This window comes from Rhea pennata, chromosome Z, assembly GCF_028389875.1.
Source record: "Rhea pennata isolate bPtePen1 chromosome Z, bPtePen1.pri, whole genome shotgun sequence".
NCBI classification, from domain to species: domain Eukaryota; kingdom Metazoa; phylum Chordata; class Aves; order Rheiformes; family Rheidae; genus Rhea; species Rhea pennata.
In genome coordinates this window covers 47,441,437-47,460,631 of record NC_084702.1, presented here as the reverse complement: position 1 = coordinate 47,460,631, position 19,195 = coordinate 47,441,437, and the positions used below count along the sequence as shown (strand labels likewise).

Sequence of the window (19,195 nt, the reverse complement as noted above, 5' to 3'; positions counted from 1 at the left end):
CAGGATCACTGAACTGAACAAGTACCAGAGCTCAGCTCTCTAACTTTTTAAAATATTAAATGTCACTGGGTGATAGCAAGATATCTGAAGATCCATTTTCTTTATAAAATAACCTGCTTCAAATGTCACTGCATGATTTAATCCCATCCTATATTTGGGGGAAACTGCAAAAGAAGGGGAAGGATATGTTTTTTACAAGCAATCTTCCCTAAATCATCTTTCTTACACCAAGTAATCGCAGACGTTTCTTTCTCCTGCATACCTAACACACAGCATGAATTCCCTAGCTCCTCATTGCAGAGTCTAGGGAAAAGCAATCTTCCATTATTTTTTCCAAAAAAAGGCAAACTGAGCTGAGCATGATGCTGTGGGATGGGAGTGTCAGGCCAGGAGAGAGGGCCGTGCAGGGCAGCGGCCGCTGAGCGTGGAAGCAAAGAACATGCAGTGGAGCTCCCACCAAGCTAAACTTAATTCCAGTGACAGCTGAAGACATTAAGCATCTTCCAGGACGACGGGGTTTAGCCACAGGCACAATTACACTTTCTGGGGAATACACTCAATTGCATTCCATGAGAAAGGAAACATAAAAGGTTAATAAAATTAAAGCAAATGCATTTGAAACTTCAGGCCACTGGTTCTGAATAAATGTTTCAGTGGTTCTGCAACACCCATCCCATTGGGTGTTAACTACAGTGAGAATAATCTCATCCAAAAGACAGCCTACCATAACATTGCTGGAAATCTGCGTGGAACAGCACAGGTGACAGTCTTTTTTATCTGTTTTATCTTGAAAATCGATGTAATATTTAATAAACCCCCTCCTGTGAAATAGGCCATTATGGACAGTGTGTTTATCTAAGCTGCTTTCTGTCTCCCAGTCTTCTTTGTGTTCTGTTGTCTTTGGTATATTTGAACAGTCAATATAAAACTTCATTTAATCAAACTAAATGACAAAACCTTATTCAAATGTAAGAAAACGCTTCCATTTAGCTTCCCGCTGATCAAATATTTTACTTTTGAATTTTATTGCTCAAATCTTCCAATTTAATAACACTTCTGTCTGAGATTAATATCCACAATATTTCCAGATCAGGTTATCCCAAATAATTCTGTTTTTCTTTTGCCAACAGCAAGGGGATATTTGCACATTCTCTGTATTTTTATATAACCAGCATGAAATTCTGTTGCTAAGCAGAAAGAAAAATCAATGTAGAAGGCAAGCCATAGCAGCTTATCTTTGAATTGCTGTAGGCATTGCACTTTCTTGTAACCTGTTTTCTTTTAAAGGTTTTCTTCTACACAAATCTGGCATGACTTTGTGAATAGTTACAGCGGTTTGCATTTCACCTTATTTCCGGAATATATCACCTAAAAAGTCATGCTGTTTGGCTGAAAGGTACTATTTTGATAAAACTACTAAGGCAGCCTTTGCTAGTAAATAACCACTTCCGAATGCAGTAAGTGAAACAGGCTAAATTTTAAGTAGAGACTCCTTCCACTAATCTGCCAATAGCTCTTCCTCTTCCACACAAATCATGACACTGAAACTTTCACTGGCATCTAGAGATTTAACATGGTTATAAAAATTATTTCTATTTCCTGTTGCAAGAACAGCTTGCAAGTTTCCAGTCAGTGGAAAGGAAAAGAGAAAATCTTTTCCTTGCCTTTTATTTAGCGAGAAGGATTCTGTGACCGGTGTTTGGCGGGGGGGGTGCGGGGCCGCAGGGCACCATCGAGGGCTGCTCTGCCGCGCGACGCGTCGGGGTCCAGGGCCAGCAGCTGCGCCTCCGCCAGGGCCAAAGCCGAGAGCGCGAACAAGCACGCCTTGCGATGGTGGCCCCCAAAATTGCCAGCGTCACCGGGAAAGCAGGTTAAGCGCTTGATTCGCCCTTTACCTAGCTGGCGCTGCGAGGAGCAGGTGTGTTTGGGGGGTGAAGGCTGCCGAGGTTTTCAGGGCTGGGGGGAGCTTCCGAGTGGCCAGGAGATTGCAAAGCTGAAGGGTCAGAAGGGCTAGCGAAAACCTCCCTTGGGCAAATAACCACTTCAGGAGTGTATGCTGTCCCTCTTGCCGTATCTCACAGCATTTCAGCGTATTTCTCTTCCTCCGTCAAGCTGTTTGCCCGTTTTGCGGAGAGGCCACTGTGGCGCAGAGGGACGCCTGGCCTTCCAGTGGCTGCGCGGTGCAGCGCAGGAATGGGAGCAAACCAGGCACGGTCACCCCCGCGCAGAAACCAGGCTGAGAAACCCCAGCCCCTTACGGCTACGAACCGGTTCAGCTGGCTTCCCTAGGACAGCCGTTCTGCTAAATCTTCTCTCCGTTTGTGGCTACCAGTCTCTGCACAAATCATCAGCTTTACTTCCTAAAACTGGATATTCCTTTCAGCACTTGTGAAAAAAAGAAAAGATAAAAATATTCCTTTTCACTCAGCATCCTTGATGCTCAGGGCAGAAATAACTGTCTCATGATCGAGCAGATATAGCACAGCTTTTGCTGGATTAAAAGGATGATTAGTTTGTATATTTTAATACTAAAAGTTATTTTGGAGAGAGAGTGAGCAATAGATGCCTGGAAATTCCCTGTTAGATTCAAGAGCTTGTTGGCATGAATAACGCCCGCCCGCTGGAGCAGCTGGCTGTTTGCGCTCTCGCAGCGCGTATCACCTACCCAACCGACTTCAGAGACAGCTGGGGGCAGGGGAGGAGATGCTGCTGGATTCAAAGTGACCATGAAATTATTTTTGTTATGACACTTCTTGGGGGGGAAAAACAGTCCTTGGGGAAAATTTCACACTGAAAGGCAGACGAGAGAAAGAAAATAGCTCTAAAAGCAGCAGAGAAGGAAAGCACCTTTAATTTCCCAGCAGAGCCAGTGATGTTCAAGGAAGCAAGCAGGGCTTCAGCCACCTGCCCTTTTGTAATGAGCTCCGGGCTGTGCTTCGGCAGCTTGGTGTGACGGTCTGCGCAGTGCCACGGCTGCAGCCTCGCAGCCTTGCTGCCCCCCGGGCACCGGCTTCCCCTTACAGATCCTGGGGCACTCGCGCGGCTGCTCCTCAGTCCCTCCCCTCCCAGTGGCTGCAGGCTCAGTGCGTCGCTCAGCAGAACGCCGTCTTCCTGACAGGGTTTTCTCTAGCACCGACGTTCAAGCCCCACAAAATCCCGTTTACATAACCTCATAAAGTAGATGTGCTAGGATATGTATCTGCTTATTTGCCTCACTGTTCCTACAACTAACAGAGATTTGTCTTCACTCAAAGTGTTGGGAGCAGAGACGGTCTCATTAAGTCAGTATGGCTGCAGCTCGCAGGGTAGGGAATAGCTGCAATATTTCCATCACTAAAGTAACTGTAAAGTACACATTTGGGGGATGTGTAATGAGAAATGTGCTTACTAGGAATGCTGCTAAGATTCCTCCCTCCCTCCGATTCTCTTTTTGCAGAAAGACACAGAATTTGTATAATATACAGAAAACCTGTATAACCTGCAGTTCTCCTTATTATACAGCTTTTAATCTAAGTTCCAGTAACCTCATTGCATTTACCCTGCACTTCACTAGTGACTGAGGTAACCAACTGTGAGAGACCTTGCAAGTCTTGCTGCAGCAATTCAAGACGCTGTGGCTCTCCTGGAGTGTGCCCCGCTCCTGTGATGGAGGTTATCTTTCCTGCAACAGAGTAGCGCTGGGGAAGGTGCCTCACTTCCATGCAAATTCAAACGTTTCAGATTAGACTGCTGAGGGAACTGTGTTTTAATTAAAAGCCAGACTTTATATTGAGGTGGACAAGGAGTGTTCATAAGCTCCCCCCCGGCTGACTGTGCGGTGAGAGTAGCAGAGGAGCAGGGCAGATCAGTTGTGACTTCGTGCAGCACCGCTGCGGCTCTTTGCTAAGAGAGAACGAGCCAGAGATCTCAGTCAACTCCAGCTTTTGACATGACCGTGACAACTTGTGTCACTAAAACATCTGTCCTGTGTCACAATAAATGGACACAGGTTCAAACCACAGAAACTAGCTAGCTGGTCACATACATAAGCTATAAATATAAGGATTAATTTATTGAATATAAATTCAGTTTTGATTATTATGGATGTAGGTCTCCATCTTAAATTTCTGTGATTCCTTTAAAATCTTCCTTAAGCTTTTATAAAGCCAAGAGTTAAAATATTATAGATACGCTGAGTCCCATCTCTGTCTGTAATCAAGAAATATAGGCACCATTTCTGGCAAGTGAAGCTGGATTTAATTTACTCTTTCAGATGTCTTTGTGTCTTAAACAAAGGAAAATGTTAATCTAAACCCAGGAAATTGATGGCTGTGTCACTTTGATAGCAGTCGTATGCAGCTTTCCCTTGGTGTCCTTCAGCACAGCCCAAGTAAGCGGGTCTGGATACAGAGCACGGGCTGGCAGAGACAGAAATCCTCTTCCCCATCCTCTGGGCAGATTCAGCCAGCAAGCGTTACATCAGTAGGGTTTCAGGAGTGTACATGCCCTATTACCTAACGTGGTGCACCAGCTTCTCCTCTCCAGGCTCTGCTGCAGAGGTTGCCATAGAGTTATTCACTGCATCTGAAAAACATGGATGTTGTGTGAGCAGAGCAATGCAGCTGGGTTAGAGGTCTCCTGCAGTCCCTCCCTGGGCAGCTGTGTAATTGTGAGCCTCTTTTCTAGCAGCCACGCTCCTCGAACAAACAGGAGTGTTTGATCCTGATGATTTTTAAATGACATGTTGTGCTCTCTCCTTGATAATTTAGTTATTTCTTCTTTTTCTCTTCCCTTTAATCCAAAATAGATGAGAGTCAAAATTACATTCTGGCTCTTTGTCTGTGAGAGGACTCATGTCTATACTTAAACGGGCTTGAAAACCTTGCAGAAATAGGAAAGATGACACAAATTGCATGTGAAGAAGCAGGACGCCTGAAGGCAAGTTTACAATGTCAAAACACTTGTTGGCTGCTTGTTTAGAGACTTTTGATTTAAACAATACATGAAAGGCAGCGGTCTGACTCCTTTTAGCAGGAGCTTTAGGGAGACCAAGGAAAGCGCTGTGGCTGCTGCTACACTGTGCAGCTAAGATGCTCTCATGATACTCTCTCGTTTGAATTTATTTTTAGAGATGGAAGCCTCTGCCTTCCTGTGATTGTCAGCTTTGCCGCACCAGGAAGACTGTCAGAAGGAATCAGCTCGTGTGCTCCCTTTCCCCATGACCTTAACAGGGAACATCAAGAGCTCTGAGCTCTGCTCAACATTTGCAGCAAAGCCTTCTCCAGATTGGCTTGGCTTTTTTAAGCACTGACGCCACTCATAAAATTTCAGAAAAAATGTGACAATTAGTGTTGCTTCTGAGTAACTTTTAGGGAAATGTCAGCTACTCTGCATTCAACATACGCTGAAACAATATTCTTCAAATGCTTCAAATTGCATCTCCAGTTTCTCGTGGGTGAACAGGTCATATCCAAGCTATATTATGACTGACATTGCATTAGAAAGTGTAGATATTCACTACCTGCAGACTCTGTTAGGTATGGAAGACAAAAATTACCATTGAAGGGAATAAGGGAGCTGAAGTGAGATTTCTAATAAGCCATAATTCCCCTTTCTTCAAGCTTTTCTGTACTCCATCTACTGTAAACTCTCACTCTCAAGCCCACTTCCATTTGCCTCAATTCGCAGAGGGTATTAGAGCTGCCCAAACACATCAACATTAACAGTCTTCCCTTAAGACAGAAGATGGAGTATGACAAGTCCAGGACACCTTAAAGGCATTTGTGTTAGCAGAGGACATCTATCACTGATTTTAGGAAGGATGATTTATTTACCAGAAATCTTGGTAATAGAAGCCCTGATCTCAGCTGCTACCTGTCATGATTAAATGGTTAATACTTGTCTTCTTCCCTCATTTGATAGGGATATTCCTAGCTGTGAGCAAATTAGTGGTGAGTGTCTTTGAACCCCTTTAAATTTCTCTGCTGGTTGACCACTCTTTGAGAAGGAAGGTGCTGATGAAGGCAGCAAGCCAGTGACAGGAGCCATCAGCATCACCTCAGGTCACCTCACATCAGGCTGTTGCCAGCTTCTCTACAACACTGTAACTAGTCCAGTGGGGCCAGCTCACTTGGGAGAATGCTTGGCTAAAAAAGACATTAATCTTTCAAGGCTCGGATCTCTCTTCCTGGTAGTCCCACAGCATTTCACTCTGTGGATCAGCCACAGAAAGGGATTTGTTTTATGTTCTGTTTTTAAATATTGTCTTGTTATTCTCAGATGTCACAGTAACCTTGTGTTATTTCTTGAATCTTTGAATATACAGAAGTAGTCAGGTATTTTGTTCTCAGTATGAGAGTAAGAGAAAAATAACATCTGTATATTGATAACTTAGAGTCCAGATTAATAATATTCATTTACTTTGACAGGAAAATCCTCATCCCATTGAAATCAATTGAAAGCTTTAAGGAGGAAGAGATTTCTCTCTGTGTACACAGATTTCTGTCTAATTTGTACAGCTATTCTGGTCGAAGCAGGCTACCTTTTTCCCCTTATGTTCCCCTCCAGAGAGGAACCCGTTTGTTCTTTTGAAGAAGTATTTTTCTTCATCTTTCTAGTGTCTCTCATCCTAACTGCAGTTATCTTGTTTCAGATGTCTCATTGTCTTCCCAATTAGAAATCAGCCGCAGGGTTTGATTCCCCATCCTCCTAGCTCCCTGACAGGCGCTGTGAGACTTGCAATCATGGCTTGGATTTTGTTTCCCTTCTCTTGAGCCGACAGCCTGGTTCAGAGGGTCTGATTAATGCTGAAGATATTCTTTGTGCAAGATTCCTATCAGCAAACCAGTGACACAACTCACAGACACCCGCGTGCTAGCCTTACAGCTGACAGGCCTAATAGCTTCTTAGTGTTATAGGTCTCTTTGGCTTTCTCATTAAAAATAAAGAAGAAGAAAAAAAGCAAAAAAGGGAAGCTTTCAGCATACTAAACCCTTCTGCATTTCTGAATGCAAAGGTGTTTCTGAATGTTTCCCAGGAATGGGGAAGGAGAATTCTAGCCAGACACAGCTCTGATACAGCCTTTCGGAAGTCGGTGGGAGATTTTGCCTTTGACATTTGTAGGGTGAGGTGTTCTCCTGTTGCTCTTACTCAGCACAACTCCTAGTACGAATAGCAAGAGACCTCCCTGAGCAAAGACAGCAGGCTGAACCCTTGGTGGGAGGTTGAGTTAGGTGTACCATGAGATGATGAAACTCCAAGGGAATGATCCCAGAATGAAATTAGAAGGAGAATAAGGTAAAATAAAGGTCAAGACTCTTATTAAAAGTGTATCGGCTTGATTCTCATAGTCCTTTCACCTCTGAATCTCCACTCATTCTGTAGGCTTGCTTTTATGGTAGTGCAAATGAAAGGAGCACTGGGCAATTTTTACGTTAATGGGAGTGCTACTGATAATGGTTAATAGAATTTGATAAAATTGTTAGAGATTTGGAGCTGTCTTTCAGCAGCTGAAAATAGCTTGAATGTTCTAGCTCCAAGGGCTACTGGGGCAGGACATACACAGCATATTTCTTCAAGCCTTTAAGCAAGAAATTACACATGCATTTTCAGTCCAGAACTGCCTTTTCTCTCCCTCCCACCATTCCCTTTGGAGTCTGACTAGCCAGGCCAGCTGTCTCATTGCAGTCTGGCTAGATGATCTTTTTTTAAAAAAAACAGGGCCATTTACTTGAATTGTACATGAAAGTGCAAGATTTGCATATAACCCCAACTACCAAGCAAAAATATTCCAAATCAGCCGTTTTCATTGACGAGAGCATGGTGCTTAGTATTCAGGATACAGCATCTGAATACATTGAGTAAATTATATGTGGCAAACTATTCATGCATTGCCTGACTGTAAGATTTACTCATGCAAACAGTCACAGAAACTATATCATAAGAAATCTTCAGCATAGTTTCAGAATACAGATATCGTAGCTGTAATGGCTTGGGGACTAAAAATAGGGCTTACATTCCACAAGAGGAAGACTGTACTTGTCATTAAGATGCTAGATTGGGCTCAGAAATCTGGTTTCCACTGCTAGCTCTGACATGTCCTGCCTACAGGACCCAGGCAACCTACATCCATCTGCATTTCAGAAATATCAATATTTCCTTTCTCCCACATTTTTTCTGCTTTAGTATATCTCAGCTAAATAGCTTCAGTCGGCCTGGGAGGAGTAAGGAGGCTATGTAGCCACATGGCCACAACCACACTGCGTGAAGCGTGAGCGTCTATACCATTTCACATAGTACAAGTAAATCTGTGCCTGTTTGATGCTTTAACATATGCTCTGTTAGTATGCTTAGGTTCCACAGTAATATAAATAAAAAACTCCACACAATAGCTACTAAAGGTAGGTAAGAAAGAGCAGCATTTTCAAGTAGCTTTCACAAAAACACCCAGCAAAATCCTGCTTGAAAGGTTCAGCTGCATTCACGGTTAGAGTTCATAGTCAGGTTTTAAGTGTTTTATGAGCTCACAGTCATGCTAAGGAAGCAGAGAATGCCTGAGGATTTGCTATGTCTGGTAAATGTCCTATACAAGTGACCCGAAACAAACTTTCTGGCTGGTTTTAAAATGGCAAGTCTCTTCAAATAGAAATCAAACTAAATACAGGGCTGATCCTCCTTTCACTGGAGTTCGTCATAATGAGGAATTGAATGAGAAGAAAAATACTGACAGAAAAAGGTGAATGGCATCTATGCGCCCATCACCTAGCTAGAGATGCAGTGTAAAAGTTGAGTTTATGAGAAGCCCGAAGAGGATGGCAACTCTTTGTTCATATTAACCAATATTCCATGTACTCCAGGTGTGATGGGAGGGACAACACCAATAAACAGCAATATCCCTTCTTTACCATTACACCTGTACGTAGCTTTGGAGATGACTCAAAACTGGGATATAAAGATTAACTGAGCTGGATTAAAGTGGACTGGCCAGTCAAGTCCCTGCACATGTGTGTCTCTGAGCTTGTTACCTTCTGCCACCCAGCTGACCTGTCCCAGAGAGCTCTGGAGGGGCCTGCAGTCACATCTTCCAGTGCACTTGTGACAACAAGCCCAAAAGGCCAAGTAGATGGAACGGCAGCAAATCCCAGTGTTTTAGGATTCAGAAGTCAGGTCCGAGCAGAGACACGAGTCTGAGTACTTCAGACACGAGAGCGTTTGCAGTGCAGGGAGTAGCACAACTGTGGGGAGTCAAAAGGAAAGCACTGAGTTGCAAGTCCCTTTTGTGAGGTGACTCACAGTGTGCAGCAAGTACCATTTCACTGTTATGACAAATGTAAGGACAATGATAAAAAAAAAAAAAAAGTGATGAAGACAGCACAGAGGTGGGGATAAATACCCCAGGGGACAACAGACGAAGGTTTGTATCAGAGAAATGGTTAAATGAGCATCTTAATTTTGCCTCAGGCACATGCAGCTATAGAGCATTTATACTATGACCTGGTCTCAGATAATGGGAGAAGCAGCAGAATCTCATTTCTATATATAGGTTCTACAATTGCATGATTTTGGTGAATTTGCTACCCTATAGGGAAGCAAAGACTAAAATTCAGATCATTAATCCTTAATAGTGAGTAGATGCAGCTTGTTAGTTTGCATTTCACCATGTAATTATTGCTGCTGTCAACAAGCCTCAGAAATGTTGAGCTGAGATTCTGCACATCCAATTTAGAAAATCGGAGAGAAGATGCTTAGAGCTGACAGATATCACGGATGTGTGATTCTGGGAGCCACGCTCTCTGGTTCGCAGGCGTGAATACTCGTCTTCAGGGATTTCTATCAGAATCGTATGTATATTTGTGTCAAAGATGGGGAAGACAGGCTTTCAGAATCACTGAAAATTAACAGCATATTTTGGTGATTAGTTTGAATTTAAAGGTAATATTTTCAAATATTTCATAAGAAATTTGGATTCTAAATTGTACTAACCTTCCTAAAGAAAATTCCAGTCAATCCCTTTGTGATCCCCACTTGTAAATGCCTTGATAGGTCCCTAAATCTGGCAACTGTTTTTGACAGTGTTGATCTTCCTCTGCAGAATCATTTGGTCTTGAATCCATCACATCCCTCTTGGACTTCTTGTTAAGTATATGACACTTAAACCTGGTATGCTAACTACCTTTCCCCAATTCCACCCTCTTAATTGCTATATTTACAGCAATAATTTAATTTAGAGTTAGTGAATTGCTTTGTGCAGATATTTATTAACATCTATATCTTGAATGACACTGACAGTTTCATGCAAGGGGATAAATACTCTCACCAAACAGGCACATCTTAGTGAATTTGTGCTATCTGCAGACAGAAGTAGTAAGATGTGTTTACAGTCATTCGGAAGCAACAGTCACCTAGTTAACAGATTAACAGTCCTTATGCCGTTAACTGGTGACCAACAAAATCTGCTTTTAGCTGTAGAATCATAGAATAGAATCAAAGAATCAGTAAGGTTGGAAGGGACCTCAGGAGATCATCTAGTCCGACCTCCCTGCTCAGCAGGGTCACCTAGAGCATAGACATCTTTGCTAAGCTACCAAAGTGCTCTGTAGGAGATCAGTAAAAGCTTTTGGAAAAATTAGTTGCTCGTATTTCAATAATCAGAAGCAGAGACTTCCGCTGATAAAAGTGGCCAAGCAATACAGACCATAGGACTGAAGCCTGAAGACTGTAGTAATCATTGGTGAGCATAGGAGTGAGAAGGCAGCTGAGTAGAGTTCTGCTTTTTAACAGACTTAGAGATAATTTTGGAAAGAGCAAATACATGTTACAGAAGCGTGGAGGATTTTAGAGAAGAAAGAAGAGACAAGCATGACCATTACTCATTCTGCAAACTGCCTAAATCGAAAATGCCTAACCCCACCTTGTGGTAGTTCTGAATTAGGTTGTTTGTGTTGTTCCTTGGACTGCACACACTTCCTGAGGTTCAGCCAACTATGCTTAAGATCCCATAGAGAAGGAAAGATTAAAAGAGAAAACTGAGGAATGTTCCCGGCCATTCAAGCAAAACGAGATGCTGGAGAACGCAAAATAATTGGCAAAAGGAGGACAGTAAGTTTAATTGTGAGCAGCTTAAAAATTGAATCTACTTTTACTGATAAGTTGAAGAAAGTTGTGATGTGGAATCATTTGCATTTTGAGTAGACTATTGTGAACTGGAAACAAATACTGTCTGAATTTGTTATACTTTCAGTCCAGCCACACCCGAGGGGAAAAATTACCGTCTTCCCATTTATTCAGAGCATCTTTATTTTTTTTCAAAAGGTGTATTGGAAACACACTTTCAATAAATACAGCCTTACTAATGGCCATGATTAACCAGCTGATGCTTCTGTGTTTGCTTCCATTTAATAGTAACAGTCTGCTACTAAAAAACACATATAAAATACTATGCTTAGACAATAAGAAATGTAATTTTAAGTGGATGAAAACGATCTCTTTTCCAGAGATACCTCTGTTTGCCCTGCTTTGTGAAATTAAAACATCAAAGAAACAAATATTCTATCAAATGACTCACTGGCAATCTATTAGCATATTTGTGTATCTCTCTGCCAGCCATTCATATACCAACACTTTTACAAAAGCTGCCTACTGCAGACTGGTGTATGATTTCTGGTTAGCCTGCTGGTCACCATCGTGATATAATCTCCTTCCAAAGCAATTTAATTAGCACAGTGAAAGAACTGACCTTTCTCAAAAAATTTTTTTTCCACTACGCTAAAAATATCCCAGTGAATATGTCAATAGTATCCTTGATGCACATAACACTCTGATACCCCATTGTAAGGAAAGAAGCATTTTAAAAGAATAATTCTATACAGAATGAGAAAAATAGGCTTTTTAAGTGTTTTAAAATGGACAATGTTATTCAAATGCAACATTACTGTGAATGTTCTAGATATCAAGGCATGATACAAAAGAGCAATATATTTCTACCCATTATTCATGGATATAGCACAGAAAAAGAGGCACACAAAATTGAACTGATGTGCCAAACTCCATCCCACAAACTGTCCATGTTGCTGATTCTGTCCACTAGGATCCACCTGAAATATTTGCTCATTCATCATCATTTACTAATTTAATTCTTGCTTGCAGTGTAAAAGCTTCAGCTCATGTTTTGCCCCAGGGCTCTTCAGAGGCTCCTTGTTGCTTGATGACGCTGTGGAGCAAATGCTACTGACCCCTAGCAGTCCCAAAGGAACGGCTGCCCAGTCCAGGTCTGCCTTTCCAGTATGTGTCTAATATTAGAAAGGACACAGCTTGAAGCAGCACTTGTAAATAGACAGAAATCAAGCTTTATCGGTAGGTACACAGCATGTGTTTCTCTCTTGCAGTGAAAGTGCTCCTTGCCATTTCTCAAATCATTTAAAAAGTGAAGGGCAAGCAATTATTTCAGAGCAACTTACAGACCAGGCATAAGCTACGTATGTGGTTTGTTGGTAATCGAGTGCTGTCTCGTGATCAGTGATATTTTCTTACTAGATTGCTTAGTTTTCAAAGCTGACAAAGTTAGTGAAATATTCTGTAAGTCCATATGCAGGACAAAATTGCTATCCTCTTCGGTTGCCTCTTTCTACTACTACTTTGTGAAAGATAGTAGCAGCTAAATGATCTGGCTGAACCATGGCCCTTTTCTACCCTCCAAGAAGGTAGGAAGACAGTAATTCTGGGCTCAAAGAGCTGCTGTCTTCCTCTCTCTAACACTAATCCCCTCTCCAGTAAAGACACACTTAAAAGTGGGGAAAATGCATATTTTAGAGGGATATAAGAGTCTCAGGGGACATGAAAATCTAGCTCATAGTCCTAAGCATGTATAAAACCTATACAAACACATTGGTATGATTGCACAGAGCACCACCAATACCAGCGGCACTCACTGTGAGTCCAGGTTACACGTCTGGAGGTTTTGTTTCCAATGCTTTTGTATTACTAGCCACACTAATTTTAACTATTATTTCTGCCTAGCTTGTGGTAGTAGCCCAAGTACACTCAGGACTAAAAAATCAGAGTTCAGAGCACATGGTGCTGTGAACTTTCAGCGATGAAAATGCAGAAGGTATTACTTGGCTTTGCGCCACCAGGAACAAATCAGTGCAGAGATCATTCAGCATTCAAAAGACCTAGGCTCTGTTTACACAGGCTGGAGAAAGGATGAAAAGCCTGTGTGCTTTCTGATCTGCTTCTGCACCCTGCCTGGTCCTGTTGTCCTAGCTAGGATACCTGTCGCTCAGCGCAGTACAGGAACATCACTGTAAGAGGACCCCCCATTTTAGCTGCTCAGTCATCTTGTATGAAGACTTGTCTGCCAAAAGTTGTTCACTGAATATCCACAAGAGAGGACTTATGCACCACTGTAAAGGTGTGTGTGTGTGTGCGCACGTGTTTGTGAAAGTGAACACATACACACTCACAGAACGAAAGAAAAGCTACCCTAGAATATACCCTTTTTTATATGGGTTTGCCTAAAAAGAAGACTGACGTAAGGGGAAAAAAGGAGCAATGAAAAATATCTTATTTGTGCTGTGGTTTGTTTGAACTGGCCATTATAATAAAATCAGACAATGCTATTTTTAACACACAACATTCTGCTTATGAAACTTAGCAAGCAAAAGGGGCAGGATGAGGTCAACTTTATGGGTAAAAAGAGCCCAGATTTTCTCCTTCACCTTGTTTTTGAGTTCGCTTAAACATTTCACAGTTCACAATTCTTTCCAAACAGTCTGCATGGAAAAAGCAAGTTGAGCTTAAGCACAGACTTGATCCCACAGCTGAAATACAATATACACCACCCTGATTCTGTTCCTGGTTCGGCTGGTGCAATGACTCCCTGTGTCTCTAATTGCCAAGTACAATATGAGCTACTGATTGAATAAAATCTATAAATTCTATAAACACTCATCCACTGTAGCAATAAGGGCCAGAAAAGTATTTGGATGGACTATGCACATTGGGAAAATGGCAAAATGCCAAATATTAAGGGACTATACGGTACGAAAAAAAAGTGAATCCAAGCTTTCAAGAGGAATTATAACTTTTAGTAAGTGTAAAAGAAAATATTAAATGTCAAAAGTCTGTGTCATGCCCATGTAAGTTATAGGAGTGACTCATACCGACTTCACCTCAGCATCATAAAGCCAGCACTGAACGCAAGAGCCTTCTCTTCTGCCTGCAGCTGTTTATAAGTTTTTTTTTTTTCCTTTAGCATAACACAGGGAATAAAACAACAGTATCCTGACTTTATACCATACGTTCTTGCTTGGGATCTGCAAAGCTCTGAAAACTTGGATGTATATAAGAGAGAAGAAAACAGCATTCTTTACTGAGAGCCAGTGAAAACAATTTTCTTGTCTTGAAAAGAAGCAAGGCTATAGACAGGCTTGGTGGGACGGGGAGGATGTCTTCCTGCCTTCTGTGCCAGAAAAGTCCAGGTTGGTATGGAAATGCTTTTTCTTGTAGGCTTCAGCCCACTTGGAAGCAAAGTCACCTATCAAAATCTGCCTCATTTGTTGGCCTTCGCCCTTTACTTAAAAGTACCAAGTAAGAATTTTAAAAATTGTAATACCAAGTTTTTGCCTACCTGGTCCTGTAGCAGAGCCCTCTGTGCAGAAGGATATGTTCAAGCTGCCCCCCAGAGCTGCACCATATTAGCTGAAAAGCAGTTGTGCTTTTTTTTTTTGCGCCTTAAGTTTCTCTTCCCCTGTGTTACCAAAAAAAAAAAAAAAAAGAAAAGAAAGAAAAAAAGAAAGAAAAAAAAGAAAAAAGAAACATTTCCATTTATCATGCATTCAAAATGGATAAAGTTCTTTCGACTTTTTTGGCGGTTTCATCAAGGTTACACTGCAGCAGATAACAAATTTAGGTGACGTCACAGTATCAAACTAAGTCAATATAAAACAAGCGCAGGATTAATTCACACTGAAGAGTTTGCAAGCCTCTTTCTGGAGCATGTGAGCTGAGGCAGCCTGAAGACACACCAGCCTAAGTATTAATGACAGGACAGCCTAAGCACTAATGACAGGATCAGTACTATAATTTGCATGTATAAACCATACAGTTACATTTCCAGGAATGTTTTGGGAGAGATCAAGAAGATTTTAAGGCTCAATATGTTCCCACGTTTCCGTGTTGGCTGGTACCTCTCCAGTGGCACAGTGGGGCTATATGAAACCCAGAAGAGCCTATAAGTGATTTCACCTCACACTGGTAAACCTAAAATAAGCGGCTTCCTTCTCACAGCGCTCGAGGACTCTCCGGCGGAAGGTGCCGTGGCAGTGCAAAACGGCAGCATGGCTGGAAGCGTCCGGTGAGGCTCTTCCGCCCAGCGGAGCGCGACCCGGGCCCTGCAGCTTGCTCGCCCACGCGCCGCTTGCTGCCCTTCACGCGGCAAGACCGTCGGCGTGAGGCGCAGGCAGCGCAATGCCCAGCTGATGTGATCAGCGGTGCTCACGCAGGAGTGCCAGAGGCAGCCCTTTAGCGACTGGGAACGGCAGACTGGTTTCAAACTAGCCCGTCGGTAAAAAAGAACTGCACGCGGGGAGGCCTTTCGCACTGGTTAAGAATTACTGAAAGAAAACTGCCTGTCGCATCCACCTGATAGCACCGTTGTTCAGTATTTGCGCCGTGTCCAAAGGCGAGCTGGGCACCTCCCAGGAGAGATGCCGATCACCTGGTGCCGAGTGTGGCCGCCCCTCAAGTCTGAGATAAGACAAGCGGTGATAGGCACAAACGGAAGAGGAACCGAACCGGGAAGGAAAGGATTTTATATGTGAAATGCAGGGGAGGGGGGCTTATTTTGTGTACAATTACACAGGCTGAAGATACTTTTCGTTTAAAATTAAAATGGGAAGCAATTTTGAATTTTAATTTCAGCGTTTTCCCTGAGGATTGATAGCATCCTGCGGTTCTGAAAAATCTGAGAAAGCAGTTTGTGACAATAGCTGTCGCTCAACAGCAGTAACTTCCAGCATAGTGTTACAATGCAAAATTAGACTTATCCCAAAATGGAAATATGTATTACTTGAGCAAATTACTGTAATTCAATATAAGTTAATGTAATTTAATGTAATGTAACTTACATTTGACCATAGTTTCATTTATTTCCAGGGCAGTTTCTCAGACTTCCGCAGGAAGACAGAATATGCTACAAAAGAGTAAGCAAAGTTGAGAAAATCTACATAGGCAGAAAAAATATGCATCATTCAATGAGGACAAGTCAATGAGACTGACATAATGATAACCAGTCTTTTTCAGCTATCCTTTGCATCACCATTTTTTTCAGTAAAATTTTCTATTTTGTGGAAATTTTTATAAACTATGAAAACAAAGTTAAAATCAGCTTAAAGCTATCATAAGCAAAGACGCACAAGACTTAATGAACCTCTTCATGCTTTCCAATTTATTATAATTTGTTGGAAGATTATACCTTGGTTTTGGAATAAATGCAAACTTTTCAAGAAATTTGAAATACGTCTCTCTATGGGAGAAGCAATTCTCCATTGAAACATCCAGATTTAGCTTAACACAGGAAATGTCGCTGAATTCCGTTTTGAGAGAGGGACCACTGAGCCTCTTGAAGACTTTGCAGCCTTTGAGTCAGGCATAACTGGTCTGTTTTGTCATCAGCTTACAAATGCCCTGCATCTTCCTGCAGCACAGCCCGTGACCCCATTGCTCCGGACAGCTGTGTGCCACCGCAGCACTGGCTGATCTTCTGGAGCGATTCCTCAACGGCTACCGTTAGCAGCCCAATATTTTCAGACTAAACCAAATAGGTTCTTCTTAATTTAAAATGGCTATTACTAAGTGCAGTCTTTCCAAAACTCTTCCAAGGAAAAGGTGGTTGTCTCTGTAGTGGGCCCAGGTGAACATCCGTAGGCAACAAGGTTGTCACCCATCTCCATAAAGGTCATTCCCACCGGTGCCTGCAAGCCCTCGTGCACACCTTGGCCACTTTGCAGTGGGAGCACAGCAAGGCAGTCCGGAGGAACACAAAGCTCGGTGTCCTGAGGAAATGCAGGCTGTTACAGAGACTCGGCAGCCATCCAGGCTACCGTGAACGTCAGGCGTGCTCACCTCTTGAGGGATTGTGGAATCTGCTTTCCTTTAACCAGGTAATATCAAGAGGTCAGCCTAATACTTGTTATTATTTAAAACCTTTTTGCAATTAAGCACATATGCTAAATTAACTATTATTAGGCCACCGAAGCAATGAAAACAAATTCCAGAAAAACATTAGCATGAACAGAAGTCAATTAAGTTATACCAGAGGAACACAGGAACTGCTGTATTGCACACTAAGTGTTTAATGAACAATCAATTATTTTAACGCATGATCACTTTTTATTTCTTATTTCCATCCATAATATCATGGTAAAAGCTTCTGAAAGTTGAAATAAATTACTCTTACTGTTTACTCCTACTGATTTTACCATTATTTTACTGCTACAGTCATTTCTACTAGTTTAGACTATACAGTTTTCTTTCTGAGTAGTTGTGCTTGTTTGCTCATAGATACTCTGGCTGATAGTACAAGAAATAGTTTTTCCAGCCCCGCAGATTTTTTTAAAATAAAAAATATTTTTGTTTTCTGATTGACACAACTACACTGGGTACCTAGCCAGGACTAGGATCCCAGTTTGAGTCTGCAGATTGCACTTGGTTCAGAATCAAGTGCCTAGAAGTGAGGTATTGTGGTACTTGGGTATCTACCTCAATGTGCTTGGCAGGGTCATACATCAACTGTTAAGCCATAGTGAATTCATGATGCTTTGATCCATATGGATTTTTCTAATAAAAAAGATAGGCTAGCAAGAAGTCACATGTCATCTCTCTCTTTTTTCTGCCAGTACTAAGGGATTTGATTGTTGTTGTGGAGAAAAAAAAAGCCTTACAAATCACAAAGCCATGCAGGCAAAAGAACAAGCCTCTAATTTTGAAATTTCTCTGGTTCCAGGATGGTAACAGGGTGGTCCCAGCACCTCAACTAGCGCACGCTTCTTAGTGCAGCTAACTGCCCACTTGCTCCAGGAGGCAGCCTGCAAGCCTACATGGGACTCATCCACAGCTGATCTAACCAGCATCAACAACCCTCTCCAAGAGCTGCCTAGTCACTCATCTCTGATTTATAAACAGTGACTCACTTTCTGTTCTGACTCTTCCCTGGTGCTTTTGTCTGCAGAATAATTTTAATTAAATATTTATGAAGAATTCTGCATAGTCACAAAGTTACTATAAATGACCAAATAAATTGGAAAGTGTATGCAACTTAGTAAAGACACCCTGGTGCTATAGTTATATAAAGTCATGTAGTCCTACTGACAAAGGGGCAGTCTTAAAGAATAAATTGATTTAATTCAATATATTCATGAGGATGGTCAGTAGTTCACTTAGATAGTCATTGTATTCCCTGGCTATTCAGTAAGCTAGAGCTGCTCAAAATCCAAAGATCAAGACATGTCTTCTCTTGTGATGTGTGATGAAGAATCATTTTCTCCTGCAATCCAAAGTTATATTTGATTCGATGACTAAAAAAAAAACCACCTAGGGATGTTACTTTTACAAAGAGAAGACTGATGAAGATTTCACATCTGGGATGTACACATGCAGAGTTTGGAGACAGATTGCCAAATGAGGCTATTAGGAACTACTTGCAAATGTCAGAATTCAAGAATGGATTTTTGTTTTGTTCTCTTTTTATCCCCTCTCTGCTTCTGGATTAAGACATAAGCAGTTAAATTCTCATATGCTTTGCTTGTGAAGATATCTCAGAATACAATGATTTTTTTTGCCCCTGTTAAAGACCATAGTCCTCTGCTGTTTTACTTCATTGCTAGGATTACAGATAATCTATTACATCGTGGGTTTCTAGGGTCTCTGGAGAAATAGTTCATCTTTCTGATATGCAACATCAGCTCTCTCTGCTGCCATGGCTACTGGATGTACTTTGTACTTTCCTTTCAGCACTGTTTGGGGGAATTGGCTTTTCTATCCCCCAATGAAAGTGGACTATTGAAACTTGTACTGCATATGAGACAAAAGGGAGAGTATTCAAAACCTTCCCAAAAGACAATTAAGCTTTTTTCAACTATTTTGAAACAATTTAGGGGGAAAAAAATGAGGTCCTTCTATTTCTTACACTGTCCACTCCGGAGAAAAATGAAGAGTAAAT

The 19,195-nt window shown here is 41.8% G+C and overlaps 1 long non-coding RNA gene across 1 annotated transcript in view; it reads right to left on the bottom strand.

Annotated features, from left to right (window-relative positions):
- Positions 1-4,171: 4,171 nt before the first annotated feature.
- The window catches only part of LOC134153764 (uncharacterized), a 36,506-nt gene continuing 21,482 nt past the window's right edge, over positions 4,172-19,195 (bottom strand). Inside the window, exons 5-7 of the long non-coding RNA XR_009961222.1 lie at positions 16,104-16,168; positions 14,606-14,725; positions 4,172-4,563 (exon numbers count right to left, since the gene is read on the bottom strand). This is a non-coding gene — a long non-coding RNA (uncharacterized LOC134153764). The remainder of the gene's footprint in view (positions 4,564-14,605; positions 14,726-16,103; positions 16,169-19,195) is intronic.